This window comes from Bubalus kerabau, chromosome 14 (assembly GCF_029407905.1).
Source record: "Bubalus kerabau isolate K-KA32 ecotype Philippines breed swamp buffalo chromosome 14, PCC_UOA_SB_1v2, whole genome shotgun sequence".
NCBI lineage: Eukaryota > Metazoa > Chordata > Mammalia > Artiodactyla > Bovidae > Bubalus > Bubalus kerabau.
In genome coordinates, this window is record NC_073637.1 from 54915134 (window position 1) to 54932597 (window position 17464).

Here is a 17464-nt window from a genome sequence, read left to right on the forward strand (position 1 = left end):
ATCACATTAGTTCATATGGGATTACATACTTTTTTCTCTTTCTTAACTGTGTCTGTTGAGGTATTACAAGCCAAAAATGGAAAAGAAACTCAGTACGTGTATGTATATATCTGTGTCCTTTGGTGTCCACCTGAAACTATCACAACACTGTTCATCAGCTATACTCAAATACAAAATAAAATAATTTTGAATACATCCTATGTTATAGGTATCATGGTGATTTATAGGATGCTAATTAGCAACTTATTGACCAGAGACATATTAATATGTCTTTTGCTACCCAAACATTATTGACTGGAGACATTTCAATATTCATTTACATAATGAATCACTGGCCACAGGCATTATTTCTGCAAAAACCCTCCAGTTAACAGCGTTTTTTTTTTGTTTTTTTGTTCTATGTCTAATTTTTCATATTTTATTCCTGGTATTCATAGGTTACGAAAGTACAACTTTCCCAAGTACTGATTTATAGATAATGTTTATAAGCAGCACATAAAATGTTCAGTGCACAAATAGTAACATCCATTGATCCTTTGAAATGCAATATCAATTCTTAAGTGTAATATTATAGCGAAGTATACACAAAATCTGTGTATCCTGAACTACAAGAAATTGAGCAAGTGGTTTCTCTAGCTATATTTGATTTTAGTCAATAACACTTTTCCACAATGAACAAGTACTAACAAATATATTAATATTTGTTCTGCCAAATGCTTATTCTGCCTCAACTTGTTAAGCAATGCCATTCTAGCTACTACTGAAAGCATTTATTTTAGAAGCTTTAGTCTGATCTGGGAAAATGGGTTCTTCTACAACTTGACAAATAGTCAAGTGTTAATGAAGAATTTTAAAGCAGTTATATGTGGCAGGCTAGCAAAATTACAAATGAAACATAGGGAAGAGCTATAGAACTTAAACTGAAAGTGTTACTCAGAAAGTTTTCTAGAGACTAGAGTTGAATCTTGACAGTAATAGGCCAGATGAAGAAGTAAAAGGAGCACATTTTAGGCAGAAGACAACAACGTGAACAAAAGAAGGCATCTGGCAAAGGAAGAAGCTGAAAAGTAAGTAATGGCAGGATAGCCCAGAGCCTCTTATACCATGACGAAGACCTAAGGCTACACGCTGTAATAAGTATGAACGTAAAGCTACACACCATAACAAGTATGGGCCATAAGAGGTTTTTTCAGCTGAATGTTACAGAGTCAAATGTGTGTTTTAAATAGATCATGGCAACTATAGAGAGCAGATTGAAATGAACCAGTTCGGGTCAATAAATTAAGCAAGAAATGAGGTCCTAGGAATATATAATTGTAGTGAGTATGGAATAATGGGATAGATTAGTGGCAATTTAGATTAGTGGCAATTTGACATATTTGAAATAACAAGAGAGATCAAAATGATTTTCATCTTTCTGGCTCGAGCAACTGGGATAATTACGGTGTAATCATTACTTATGGAAAAAACAGGGAACTTTCACTAGCAAATACAACCTATCTCATGAATGTGATTGTTTATGTAATCCAAAAAACATGTAAAAAATAAAATAGGAAGCATGATTCATTCAACTACAATTTTTAAAATTTTCTCTGAATTAACTGGTCAAAAATCATGTATTTGTGGAAATATTACCAATAGATTTAAAACATAGCCCTGCTAACAGATTCCTTAAATTTTTTTTTTTTCTTTGGTCTGTGTCTAGTATCAATTTTCATACTATGAAAAGGTCTTAATTTGTTTTGGAAATATTCATTAATAAATTTTGACTATGATCCCCATCTACCAGTTAACCCAAATCCAAACCTGCAAATTCTATATCAGATAATGGACTGTAATTTCTAAAATCTTAAGTCCATTCATTCCTGGGTGCATAGCCTCTTTGAATGCTCTCTTTTAAATATACTTGTGATATTTAATGAATATTGCCAAAAATTAAGTCAATTTCATAACACAAGATTATAATAGTAGGCTCAGACCAAGGACAAAATGATAAGAACTTTTGATAGTTGAACCATCAGCAGCAGTTCTAGTGAGCAGAATAAAAATGTGACTTAAATAGTGTACCCACATTGAAATCCTCTCTTGTATAGCTAACCAGGGGTATTTTTAATGTAAAAGAAGAAATATTTAATTGCATTCAAAATTCTACATAGTTATATTTCTAAAACTTATTTCATGTCATTGAACAATTAATTTTCACATAAAAAATTTCTCCTTGAACTCTGTAGCACCCTACTCAACAAAGAGAAGCTCTTTTTTGAATTATAATTTCCCCATGTCTATCATAAATTTTCTATTTTGATAATATTTTAAATGTTATTTACCATTCCTTCTCTTTCATTATGTGTAATACTTATAGGAATTATTGTGAGTTCTGTCATTGGATTTTTGTGTTTGTTGCTGTTGCTTAGTTTACTTCCCTGGCACAAAATTCTTTAAAAATAATATTTTTTTAAGAGTAAAAAAATTAATTACAAAATAGGACTCCAGATTTTAGTGGTTTATTGATTTGTTAGTTAATTTTTCGCAAGGAGGTGAGTCTTTCTGAGAAGAAAGACATGTGTATCATGCACTTCTGTGTTCCTAACGATACATTTTAGAGAAGATCACTCATCAGGATCGTTCGGCCATGTTTGCATTAAATTTCCCTTGAAGATTCACAAAAAAGTATTTTTGCTCATGTACATTCCAATTTAAATATTTATATAATGTTTTAGCTTCAAACACAGGTCTGCACTTAAATGTACATGAGCTAGGGCTTCCCTGTGGTCCAGTGATTAAGAATCCACCTCGCATAACAAGGGGCACTGGTTCTATTCCCGGTCCAGGAAGATTGCACATGCAGCAGAGCATGTACACCACAACTACTGAAGTCCATGAGCCTAGAGCACATGCTCTGAAGCAAGAGAAACCACTGCAATGAGAAACCTGCACACCACAACAAAGAGTAATCCCCGCTTGTAGCAACTAGAGAAAGACTGTGTGCAGCAGCAAAGACCCACCACAGCCAAAAAATAAAAAAGAATAAATCTTTTTAAAAATGTATAAGGGCCAGAATATTAACATAAGTGAATAAAGGGAGAAAGTATGTGGCAATAAGCAGGGATGAGAATGAGCCACCGTCATGAAGGCACAAATTCCATGTGTGTGTGAGATAGATTTACACAGCACCAAACAAAACTAGTCTGTCAGAAGAATTAGGTTTGAGCTATTTTAGAATTTTATATACAAATAATTTTATATACAAATCTTTGGAATCCCAGGATTATAGAATTCCAGAGTTCCAAGAGTGATTTTTTTCCTCATCTACAAATTCCTTGAAGTTTTAAAAAGAGTAAGTTATCTCATAATATTAGTATCAAAGAAGAAACAAAGGTATAAAAGTCACTTATTGGAATGAGTTAGTCCAAAACTCTTTTCAGAATTGTATTTTATCTACATTTAACAAAGTGACTTTTTAACAAGAGTAAGAAGCCATAAAAAGTATACAGCTGGAAAATAGAATAGTTACTTTAGAGAAGAAAAATCATAGAATAATCATATAATCAAATCATACTTCTCATGCCCTTTTAATATAACGTGCTATTTTCTCTTCCTGCCTGAGCAAGTCTCTTGAACTCCTAGATAAAAATGTAAGCAATGTGATAGGGATTTATAACCTCCAGGAAATTGTTTGATTGTATCGATAAAAGAAATAAGCTCTAGATATTTTACAGCCTAGAAATGTAGTTTTCAGAGGTGTCATTGAATATGTCTTCCAATATGAGACGCTATATAATAGTTAATATAGCCATAGAAATACAAGGTTGAAAATCTTAGAGTGAAAAATATATATTAATTGAAAAGTAAATTTTCCCTGGAAAAAAAGAGTCACATAAGGACACTGAATGACATAAGAAGAATTGATTTCTAAACTTCATCACATCTAAAGCAATTTTAAATGAGTCCCAACATTTTTTTTAAAGGTTGCAGTATCTTAAGTTGTCTTAAAATACTAGAAATTATTTGGGGGTTTGCTAAAACGAAAGAGAATAGTTGGTTACTAAATTTTATCTACTCATTCAAAGTGAAGAAATTTTATATGGCTAAACCAGGTTATTTGTTATTCTGTTTGTTATCAAAGTATAGATGATTTATAATACTATATATGTATTCAGATGTGTAGCATTGTGATTCAGTATTTTTACAGATTATATTTTACAGGGGGGAATTGTAGGGGGAGGGATAGATAGAGACTGCTTCCCTGGTGGTTCAGAAGGTAAATAACCTGCCTGCAATGCAAGAGAACTGGGTTTGATCCCTGGATCGGGAAGATTCCCTGCAGAAGGGAATGGCAACCCACTCCTATATTATTGCCTGGAGAATTCCTCATGCTATATAGTACATACTTGTTGTTTATTTTATAAAATTAACATAGTATAAAATAATAATATAAAATAATAATAAAATATACATAGTATAAAATTGTTTGCAGCTTATACATTAATAGTAGTAGACAGCACAAACCAAATAGATTGGAAGCATGAATCCCCACGGTGTTGACTAAGAGATCCTCAAATGGTTCTTAATCCTTGTTGGGCAAGTCAGTAAAAAAAAGCCTATGTCAGAACTGAGACTGCAGATGAAAGATCAGATAATAATAACCTGGCAATAAAGCAGGCTCTGATAGAATGGCAGTCTAGACAGATTTATTTTTTTCCCCTCTCTGAGGCGTATGTGTTAACATTTATTACTAAAATATTGATCGAGCGAATCCCATAGCCAAACTATGCTAGGTTGTGAAGAGATGATGTAAATACAACAGTTTCTGGATTCAATATCTTAATTTCAAAGTGAAAAGGCATACATAATAAATGACACTGAGAAAATGGAGAAGGCATGGTTAAAGACTTTTGCATAATTAATCAATTTCATTTCTGTATAGCATTGGGTTATTTGAAGGTAAGTCATAAAAACTAAGTTATTTTTAAGATACAGATTAAGTATACTAGAATGAAATTAAGGAAAAAAACCTGTGGTCAATATAAGAATAGCTTAAGAATAGCAAAATAAACAATTTTTGCTGCATATGAGATAATTTTATATATAAATTAATTCTTGGATGAATCAGGTTTAAGATTATCATTTACACATGACAACTACACATAAACCAGTTGTTTTACTGTACATTGAAAATATGCCTATAACGTCCTACATGTACCTTGTTTATGAAGAAATGACATTTAACTCATCTGTTTGGAATCTATCTTATTCTTAAGTATTTAAGATTTATAACTTTTATAATTAAGAGCTTAAGAATCAAAGGAATTTTTAAATATTCTGACATTAGATATATGAAGCAAAACAAATTATATGCATTAGATATATATTTAAAAGGTCATCAGTTTATTTATGAAGTTAAACCAAGTGCAAATACAGTTTTCTCTGGTCAGTAATTTTAGAACTTATGTGAAAGTTAAAAAACAGGAGATGTAGTCATCTCTCAATTTTTATAAATTTAAAAAAATCACAAATTATAACTTTAAAAATCAAATATATTAACCAGAGGAGTTCAAACTTTTACCCTGTAATTTCTAGCTACCAAAACAAAAGCAAACATAGTTATTGAATATACATAACCTAGCATACCAATATGGAGAAGGCAATGGCACCCCACTCCAGTACTCTTGCCTGGAAAATCCCATGGACGAAAGAGCCTGGTAGGCTGCAGTCCATGAGGTTGCTAAGAGTTGGACACGACTGAGCGACTTCCCTTTCACTTTTCACTTTCATGCATTGGAGAAGGAAATGGCAACCCACTCCAGTGTTCTTGCCTGGAGAATCCCAGGGATGGGGGAGCCTGGTGGGCTGCCATCTATGGGGTCGCACAGAGTCGGACATGACTGAAGCAACTTAGCAGTAGCAGCATACCAATAAGGTAAAGGAAAGCCAGTTGCACAAGAGAAGCATAATTATTCTTGGTAGGGAGGACCCAGAGTTATTCATAGAGGATCTTCTGATCCTCTATGAAATTGACCTTTATAACATGTTGATATTAAAAATAAATATTTTCTTAGATTCTTAAAGAAGTATTATTTGATAGCTAAAAAGGAAGCCAGTAAACCAAAGGATAAATTGAAAATTATAAATAAATTGTCCAATTCTTTGTGACCCTATGGACTGTAGCCCATCAGGCTTTTCTGTCCATGGGATTTTCTAGGCAAGAATACTCGAGTGGGTTCCCATATCCTTCTTCAGGGAAACTTCCCAATCCAGGAATAGAACCCATCTTTCCTGCGTCTCCTGCATTGCAGGTAGATTCTTTACTGCTTGAGCCATTGTGGAAGCTTAAGTGGTAATAGCAGACCAAATTAACATAGTACAAATAGCAACAAAGACATCATTCATTTAGTACAATAGTCTGCATACTAATGTGATTTAAGTGAAAATAGTAAAAGCTACATATGTGAAATGATCAAATGGATAAAATGTTGACATAAACAAAATAAATCTATGAAGACAGCATATGAATTTAATAGAACTTTAACTAAAAAGGGTAACATAATACAAATAATATGAAGACATATTTGACTAGAAAAATAACTTTTAAAATAAATGGAAAAAAATTGAAGGATACATGGAAGATTACTTTGTGATTATTAAGTGATACTATAATATAATTTTAATTATTTGAAAATAATATAAAACAGCCTTTGTGTGTGTGTGTGTGTGCACTCAGTCATGTCTGACTCACTGAGATCCAGTGGACTGTGGTCAGCCAGACTCCTCTGTCCATGGGATTTTCCAAGCAAGAATCCTGGAGTGGATTGTCATTTCCTTCTCCAGATAAGAGAGCCTACGTAAAACACAAATGTTTTTCTATTTATGAAAACATGCTATAATCTAAAAGGAATTAGTAACTGACCAAGATGTATGAAGCAGATCTTTCTCATACATAACCATCAGACTATAGTCTCAAAAACAGCTTGCAAGACATTTGGGAGATATAAATGTGATTACAAACAACAGTGTTCATATATGAAGACCCAAATATACTAGATAGGACAATCTGTGCACTGAATTTTAAGTAAACCAAAATACATTTTGGTGCCTGTCTTTGCTTCCTGAATAGGCTCTGGGGAAAGCAGTTGTTAAATAAATAACATTATTTTATTTTGTTATTCCCTCTATCTTCCATTTCTTTGGGATTGCCTTCTTCAACCTCATCCCAGTTTCTCAAACATTTTATCATGACATCTTTCCCAATTTTCCTTCTTCTCATTAATACATATTTTCTCAGTAACACTGCCTAAGATCTGTATCATTCAAGACATTATCCACTGCAGTTCAAGGAAATTTTACATGAACCTATCAAATGCTTCATTTTATGTTAATCTTTATGAGTTATGTTGGATCCTTTAAATTGAATATGCCAAAATTCAATTCTTATAGAATTTTAAAAGATGGCAGTAATTAAATAACAGTATCTTATTTTAAAATTTAACATTTATTTTGTATTGCTGTATTTTCATCATTGGCTAAGTTTAATATGTAGCACTCATAGTACAACTGTTATCCCAATTTTACATATGAGAAATAGGTTTAGAAATATAATCTTTCCAAAGTTACACAGATATTAGGTTATAAACCTGGTTTTTGAAATACACTCACTGAGTTGGGAGCTTTCAAACTCCATATTGCCTCCAAACTGAGATAAAAATAATGTAAGAGATCAGAAAAAAACCCAGAGCACACCAGACTCTAAACTTCTTGAGCACTCTTAGATATTGTCTTCAGCATACCAGTAACCATCACATTGCCTAGCATCCCTATTATTCTATTATCCAAAAATGTAGTTGGTCAGTAAACATTTCAAAATCTTAAATGATTTCCATTCCAAGTGGTTTAGAAAGTGTATTATGGAAAATATAAGCCTCAAACTTTGTCAAACAAAAACCAAAAAATCTGTTAGCTTAACAATGCATCCACACATTTCAACGCAAGAATAATTTTTCAAGGTAGGGAGGTAAAATAAGAATCTCAGATTTTTTTGTTGTTATTGTTATTGTTGTTCATACAGTCTTTTTTTTAATTTTATTTTATTTTTAAACTTTACAATATTGTATTAGTTTTGCCAATTATCAAAATGAATCCGCCACAGGTATACATGTGTTCCCCATCCTGAACCCTCCTCCCTCCCCATACCATCCCTCTGGGTCGTCCCAGTGCACCAGCCCCAAGCATCCAGTATCATGCATTGAACCTGGACTCTCAGATTTTAAGTATTGACTGGAGGAGGATTAAAAGTTCAGTTTATTCTAAGAATCATTCACTATTTTAAAATCCTTAGAAGAAATAGGAAAATGCAGTTTGCATTAGTCAAGATAGGAAATAGAGACAGCATGAGAAGAGTCTCTATAGCAATACAGCAGCTGCTGGTTGGACTATTGGGGTTTAGAAAGAGTGGGATGGGGCTCTTGTGGGCTAAAATCTTGAAAAGTGAAAGTGAAGTCGTTCAGTCGTGTCCAACTCTTTGCGACCCCATGAACTGTAGCCTACCAGGCTCCTCTGTCCATGGGATTTTCCAGGCAATAGTACTGGAGTGGATTGCTATTTCCTTCTCCAGGGGATCTTCCCAACCCAGGGATCAAACCCGGTCTCCCACATTGTAGACAGACGCTTTACTGTCTGAGCCACCAGGGAAGTCCACAAAATCTTGAAAGGGTCTCTCAAAGTATATTTTAACGTTTTCTATTCCCTGAGAGTCCTTTGTTTTAGTCAGCCTTGGTGAGAGAGCCAACAAATTTGGACAAACAACAGAGTTGAATTCTTTGTTACTGTAATGGTAGCCTCTGAAAGCCTTAATCCCCAGATCTGTGAATGCTTCCTTAATTGGGATAAATGTCTTTGCAGATGTAATTAAGGATCTTCAGATAAGGAGATCATCCTGGATTTTCTAGCTGGGCCCTAAATTCAATTATAAGTATTCTTAGAATATTTATATCTTAAAAGATATAACACGTAAAAGAGAAGAAACAAAAACAGGATAAAACTACTTTTTTTCCTCTGCAAATGGAGGCAGAAATCTGAGTGATATACAAACCAAGGAAACTAAAGGATGCTGATGGTGACCAGAATCTGGAAGAAATAAAGGATTCTCTTTCAGTGGCTCCAGAGGGAATATGGCCCTGCCAGCAGCTTGATATCAGACCACTGGCTTCCAGAAATGTGGGAGGATAAATTCTTGTATGAAGGTATCCAGTTTATAGTAATTTGGTACAGTAGACTGAAAAATCAATGCAATTACTAACAAAGGTTTATGTATCTGAAAAACTAGCATAGTTTATAACCTTATGATATAGTTTATTATCAATCATGAGTACCAGTTTCTCCCTTGAGTTATGATTTTCAGAGGTTATTTCACTAATTATCAAATTTGTGGAAGCATTTAAAACTCTGGACAAAATGCAACACAAGACAGTGATGCCAAGGGATAAAGAAGGTTAATAGACCTTAATAAAGGCCTTAGTAAAGAATTATTAATAGGCCCAGAAATTCTGCCCTTAGCAATTCACCTATTCTCCCAAGTCCTAAATAGGAGAACAAATGCTATTCCCCAACCCCCACCTCACCTGAATTCTCTGACCAAGAATACCTGAAAAATGGCACAGTAATCAGGTCTCCAGGTTTTCTCATATCTTCAGTCCTTCCTTTTATATTTCATGATATTTCAAAATATGTATACTAAGGATTAGCACTTGGAAACTACACACAATTTCAGAAAACAAATTTATGGTTACCAAGGGGGAAAGGGTGAGAAGGGATAAATTGGGAGACTGGGATCGACATAAACACACTACTGCTGCTAAGTTGCTTTGGTCATGTCCGACTCTGTGCGACCCCATAGACGGCAGCCCACCAGGCTCCCCTGTTCCTGAGATTCTCCAGGCAAGAACACTGGAGTGGGTTGCTATTTCCTTCTCCAATGCATGAAGGTGAAAAGTGAAAGTGCAGTTGTTCAGTTGTGTCTGACTCTGAGCGACCCCATGGACTGCAGCCTACCAGGCTCCTCCATCCAGGGGACTTTCCAGGCAAGAGTACTGGAGTGGGGTGCCATCACCTTCTCTGATAAACACACTACTATATTTCAGTTGTCATCATCATTTAGTCATGTCTGACTCTTGCAACCCCATGGACTGTGTGTGGCCTGACAGGCTCCTTCATCCACGGAATTATCCAATCAAGAATACTATATATAAGTAGATGACTAATAGGGACCTACTTAAAGCACAAGGAACTCTACTAAATACTATATAATGACCTATATGGCAAAAGAAATAAAAAAAAGGTGGATATATCTATATGTATAACTGATTCACTTTGCTGTACAGCAGAAACTAACAACACTATAAATCAACTATACTCCAATAAAAAGTAATTTTAAAAAAAGAAACCAAAGATATAGAATTAAAATGGAAAGTTTTGTAGATTTCATTCTTGATAGTTAAGAATCTAAATTTTGAAACAAATATAAATTGAAGAAACAGCTATAAAAAGAGAAGAAATGACATCTGGCTTCCACTTAAGATGCTGGAAGAATGCCAAACAATTTAACAACAAGAAGAAAATGGATAATCTACAAAAGAATACATTTCTTTGAACCCATCAGAGTTGAAGTTGCAAGGCAAACAACTAGACTGACATCTGAGAAAATGCGTGTGCCACCAAAGAGAGACAGGATGCAAGCGCTGGCTCACTAGTGGCAGAACATGGGAGGAAGACACGCAAGACAGTAAGGCACGTTTGGATAACATGTTTAATGAATTACTAAAGACTGAGTTAAAGCATAGAAGTCTAACAGCTCCAAACACAAGGCAAATTCAAATATAAGCAGGGCCTTTTATCTATGGATCTTTAGTTCAGTTCAGTTCAGTTGCTCAGTCCTGTCCGACTCTTGGCGACCCCATGAATCACAGCACGCCAGGCCTCCCTGTCCATCACCAACTCCCAGAGTTCACCCAGACTCACGTCCATCGAGTCAGTGATGCCATCCAGCCATCTCATCCTCTGTCGTCCCCTTCTCCTCCTGCCCCCAATACTTCCCAGCATCAGAGTCTTGTATCTTCAGCAGGAGCTTATAAGAAAGTTTGGCCCAAAATGAGAGACCAGAAAAAGCCTATAAGCCTTTGCAGGTGAAGCAGGCTTGGAGGAAAGAAGTGGCCACTAATAGGAAAATGGTTCAAACCCTTACTCAGATACTTCTCCCTGAAGGAATGAAAGCATGATGCTACTGAAGAAAGGGTCTCCAACCCTGTCACCCCCAGAACACAGGTGAAGACCAACTGAACCATGGGAAAGCAAAAGAAAAATTTCCACCCCATAGAGAAGAGACAGAAAATGGTTCTGGGTTCACAATCCTATTCCAGAGTTATTAGAGGTCTCTTAAAATAGGCAAGGTGCAGTTATCACCAAGAAAGTCCCATTCCTGAGACACAGTGAAGCACAGCCAATAAGAAATAAGACAAAAAAGCACTCCTACCCTCTTCCCCACAGGTACAGACAAGCAAGCAGTGAGCAATATGCAGAGAACAGTTTCCAGCTGAAAAAGAGGTAAGAATATGGAGAGACTATTTGGGGAAAGGGTAAATAGGTTAGACTTAAAGCTGAAGATAGCAGGAACATGGAGAAAATTCCTTCAGCAAGTGAGATCTATCCTAGGGAGGAGGTAATTCTAGAGGAATTTAAAACTGGTGGTGGGACTAAGGCAATCTTGTTCAACTTCTTATTCAACTGACTCAAAATACTTACTCTCTCCCAAATAGTAATGGCTTAGTAGAGTAAGAAGCAAACCTATTCACATACTACTTAACTTATTTGGTGAAAGTCACTCGGTCCTGTCTGACTCTTTACCCTATGGACTACACAGTCCATGGAGTTCTCCAGGCCAGAATACTGGACTGGGTAACTTTTTCCCTTCTCCAGCAGATCTTCCCAACCCAGGAGTCAAACTGGGGAGTCAAGAGATACCTGGAGTAATAGGAAAATTTGGCCTTGGACTACAAAATGAAGCAGGACAAAGGCTAACAGTTTTGCCAAAGGAACACACTGGTCATAGCAAACACCCTCTTCCAACAACACAAGAGAAGATTCTACACATGGACATCACCAAATGGTCAATACCAAAATCAGAATGATTATCTACTTTGCAGCCAAAGATGGAGAAGCTCTATACAGTCAGCAAAAACAAGACCAGGAGCTGACTGTGGCTCAGATCAAGAACTGCTTATTACAAAATTCAGACTTAAATTGAAAAAAGTAGGGAAAACCACTAGAACATTCAGGTATGACCTAAATCAAATCCCTTACGATTATAGAGTGGAAGTTACAAATAGATTCAATGGATTAGGACTGATAGACAGAGTACCTGAAGAACTATAGATGGAGGTTTATGACACTGTACAGGAGGAAGTGATCAAAACCATCTCCAAGAAAAAGAAATGCAAAAAGGCAAAATGGTTTTCCAAGGAGGCCTTACAAATAGTTGAGTAAAGAAAAGAAGTGAAAGGCAAAGGAGAAAAGGAAAAATGTACCCATTTGAATGCAGAGTTCCAAAGAATAGCAAGAAGAGATAAGAAAGCCTTCCTCAGTGATTAATGCAAAGAAATATGGGAAAAAAATAGAATGGGAAAGACTAGAGATCTCTTCAAGAAAATTAGAGATACCAGGGGAAATTTTCATGCAAAGATGGGAACAATTAAGGACAGAAATGTTATGGACCTAACAGAGGCAGAAGATATTAAGAAGAGGTGGCAAGAATACACAGAAGAGGTATTCAAAAAAGATTTCCACACCCAGATAATCATGATGGTGCGATCACTCACCTAGAGCCAGCTATCCTGGAATGCAAAGTCAAGTGGGCCTTAGGAAGCATCATCATGAACAAATCTAGTGGAGGTGATGGAATTCCATTTGAGCTATTTCAAATCCTAAAAGGTGATGCTGTTAAAGTGCTGCACTCATTACACCAACAAATTTGGAAAACTAAGCAGTGACCACAAAACTTAAAAAGGTCAGTTTTCATTCCATTCACAAAGAAAGGCAATGCCAAAGAATGTTCAAACTACCACACAATTGCACCTATCTCACACGCTTGCAAAGTAATGCTCAAAATTCTCCAAGCTAGGATTCAACAGTATATCAATCAAGAACTTCCAGATGTTGAAGCTGGATTTAGAAAGGGCAGAGAAAGCAGAAGTCAATTGCCAGTATCGTCTGGATCATACAAAAAGCAAGAGTATTCCAGAAAAACATCTACTTCTGCTTCATTGACTATGCTAAAGCATTTGTGTGGATTACAATAAATTGTGGAATATTCTTAAAGAGAAGGGAGTACCAGACCACCTTACCTGCCTCCTGAGAAATCTGTATGCAGGTCAAGAAGCAACAGTTAGAACCAGACATGTAACAACAGACCGGTTCCTAACTGGGAAAGGAGCACTTCACAGTTGTATACTTTAACCTTGGTTATTTAATTTATATGTGGATTCCATTATGTGAAATGCTGGGCTGGATAAAACAAGTTGAATCAAGATTGCAGGGGAAATATCAACAACTTCAGGTATGCAGATGACACCACCCTTAGGATACAAAGTGAAGAGGAACTGAAGAGTCTCCTGATGAAAGTGGAAGAGGAGAGTGAAAAACTCACAGACTTAAAACTCAACACTCAGAAATGAAGATCCTGGCATCCAGTACCATCATTTCATGGCAAATAGATGGAAAAACAATGGAGACAATAACAGACTTTATAAATCACTGCAGATGGTGACTGCAGCCATGAAATTAAAAGATGCTGGCTCCTTTAAAGAAAAACTATGACCAACCTAGACAGCATATTAAAAAGCAGAGACATTACTTTGCCAACAAAGGTCCATCTAGTCAGGGCTATGGGTTTTCCAGTAGTCTCCAGTAGATGTGAGAGTTGGACCATAGCTCAGCACCAAAGAATCAATGCTTTTGAGCTGTGGTATTGGAGAATACTCCTGAGAGTGCCTGGGACTGCAAGGAGACAAAACCAGGCAATCCTAAAGGAAATCAGTCCTGAATATTCACTGGAAGGACTGATGCTGAAGCTGAAGCCAATAATTTGGCCACCTGATACGAAGGGTAGACTCATTAGAAAAGACTCTGATGCTGGGAAAGACTGAAGGCAGGAGGAGTAGGGGGTGACAGAAGATAAGATAGTTGGATGGAATCACCAACTCAATGGACATGAGCCTGAGCAAGGTTCAGTTGTTGGTAAAAGACAAGGAGGCCTGGCATGCTGCAGTCCACGGGGTTGCACAGAGTGGGACATGACTTAGCAACTGCACTGAAATGAAGGCAATGTTTGTAACACCCAAACATCATGCAAAATAACATAGCAACTTTGCAGAACTCTTTTGACAGTGTCATAATGTTCCACCTACCATAACCAGACAATACATTAACCCCACTGCTATGAATTTTTCCAAGTGAAATTAAAACTTCTGTTTTAATAAAACACATAGGCAAATATTCATAACAGCTACATTCATAATTGCCCAAAACCAGCAAAATATTATTCTTCTGGTTAAAAGATATATAAGTGATGTTAAATTCATACAATAAAACACTTCTGAAAAATTAAGAAGAGTAAACTGAGAAGATTCAGATCTATTATGCTAAGTGAAAGATGTTAGACTCAAAAAATCGCATTCTGCATGCTTCCAATTATATGACTTTCTGGAAAAACGAAACTGTAAGGACAGAGGACAGATCAGCAACTTACAAAGGTTGTGTAGAAGGGAGGGTTTAACTACAAAGTGAAAGAAAGTGAAGTTGTTCAGTCATGTCCAATTCTTCGCAACCCTATGGACTGACTGTAACTCACCAGGCTCCTCTGTCCACGGGATTTTCCAGGCAAGAATACTGAAGTGGGTTGCCTTTTCCTCCTCTAGGGGATCTTCTCGACCCAGGGATCAAACTTAGGTCTTCCACATTGCAGGCAGACTCTTTGCTATCTGAGCCACCAGGGAATCCCCTAACTATAAAAGGCATGAGAGAATTCTGAGGGGTGATGAAACTCTTCCATATTTCAACTATGGGAGTAGTTGTGAAAATGCTCCAGTTTGTCAAAATGCTTAGGACTCTATTCTAAAAACAGTTTTACTAATTATGCCTCAGTAAATACAACTGAAAAAAACAGAGAGAAGTGAAAGGAGAAGACAGAATCATGTGACATTCAGTGACTCATGACATTTGTGGGTCTTTGTCTGGGAATCTTGAGTGGATGCTGTCCAATTCAGGAAGTGTACTGCTTGATATGTATTTCTTGAAAAAACTTTCTTTATGATTTTATCTGTCTGGAGACTCCTGAGAAAACTTCTAGATCCTCCAAAAGAAAATGTGTTCAGACTGTGTATTGTCTGGCTTTGCAAACCTGGATTGCAAAAATCTATGCCTTATTACTTAACTGCTTTGGTAGTATATAATAATGCTTGCTATGGTCCTTTCTAACAAGGGTCAAAATCTGTCTTAACATTAGTATCATTTCTATGAACTAGGTCTCTGGACTGAAGCTCTTTCAGAAGTTACTGTGGTTTATTTATCTGAAAAGCTATCTTTATTATTTACAATTCTGGATATACTATATTAAACCTTTACAGTAATGGATCAACCTGTAAAAGAGAAGAATCAAGGACTGGAGTGTGATCTGAGATGTACAGGCTACCTAATGATGAACACATATGGCTACAGGGTATAAATTCCTTTAAGAGTTCACCTAGTGACCATAAGAGCTAAGAGCAAAGCTTTTGACTATGGGAACTGACAGTTCTTAGACAGTTTTGCAAATTTCAGTTTTAATCTGCCATTCATTCATTCTATTTCACTTACAACTAGACTGACAAAACAAGGAAGTGTCTAGGTGATAGAACTACCAGAGTTCCTTAATCACTTTTGCACTGAATAAGTAGGGGGCTCTCCTAATTGCAGTTCAAACAACTGCCTTTTGATAGGGTAAAGCTTTTAGCCATCCAGAAAAAAAAAAAAAAGAACATGTCAATATCCAATAGAAGGAGGCAACTGTATGGAAACTGTGCAAATGGATCCTGAGATGTTGATTTTTAGGTACTGCCAAAGTTACACTTTAGCCAGAGTTATGAGGTAGGCAGAGAGGACATCACAGAAAAATCCTCAGAAATTTTCAGTGACCAGAAACACGAGCAAAGGCAAACAGTGGGGGAAAAACTGAGTAGTAAGAAGTCCAGCCCCACTAATTATTTTTTCAGTGCATACAATAAAGGCACCTGTACTGAAGAAGTGATTGGTAATAATGTTACTGAATTTTTACTCTTGCACTGATTCTCAACTAATGTAGGACAAGAAGGGGTATTGCTCCCTATGAAAAATTTGGAAATGGGTGAAACTATATTTTGGGTTGTTAAAAGTAAGATAAAGAAGTCAATTGACATTTAGTACCTTGAAACCAGGGATGCTGTATCAGTGCACAGGATAGAATTGCATACTAAAAAGCCCAAATGCTAATAGTGACCTCATTGATAGATAATGAAGGATTTTCTATATATACATCCTTTATATATCCTAGGAAATTTAGGAAGAACACAAGTTAAAATGCGGCCGAGTAAGGAAATTTGCTTTAGATCTACAAAGCACAACTTGTAGTACAATTTATATTTTCCTCATTGAGACATCTCCCCTGACTGCTTCAGAGGGAAAATTCACTTAACACTGTAAAATAAATAGGCTCTGGCTTCATTGGTAGAGTAATAGGGAATAGGCTTAAAAATTATGGTTTTAATTGATGCAAGGACTTTTAGGATAATCAAAACATGTGTGGGTAGAGGATTTGTTGAATACTTTGGGGAAAGATTTATCTTTGTAATTACATTTTCTTTTGCCTAACCTTAAAACTATTCTGCATATACTAGCACACACAGACTAATAAAAAGGCATACTCCAGGAAGATTTAGGAGTTGATGGAAATAACCATAGTATTAACCATTCTCCATAGCATTAAATTAAATGGGACTTCCCTGGTGGCTCAGATGGTAAAGTGTCTGCCTATAATGAGGGAGACATGGGTTCAATCCCTGGGTTGAGAAGATCTCCTGGAGAAGGAAATGGCAACCCACCCCAGTATTCTTGCCTGGAAAATCTCATGGACGGAGGAGCTTGGTAGGCTACAGTCCATGGTGTTGCAAAGAGTCGGACACGACTGAGCTACTTCACTTCTACTTCATAGCATTAAATATTGTGTAATACACTTTACTTGGTAGCTTTGTCTTTTAATATCTTTTAAATTGGGTAAAAATATATTTTTTGATAAATGAAAATTATTGTTATTTTATAAAGATTCAAATAGGTTTCTTTAAATTATACCATTTAATGTTACAAATTTATAGAATTTTTCAGTTTATAGTCACTAGTCAACATACATATA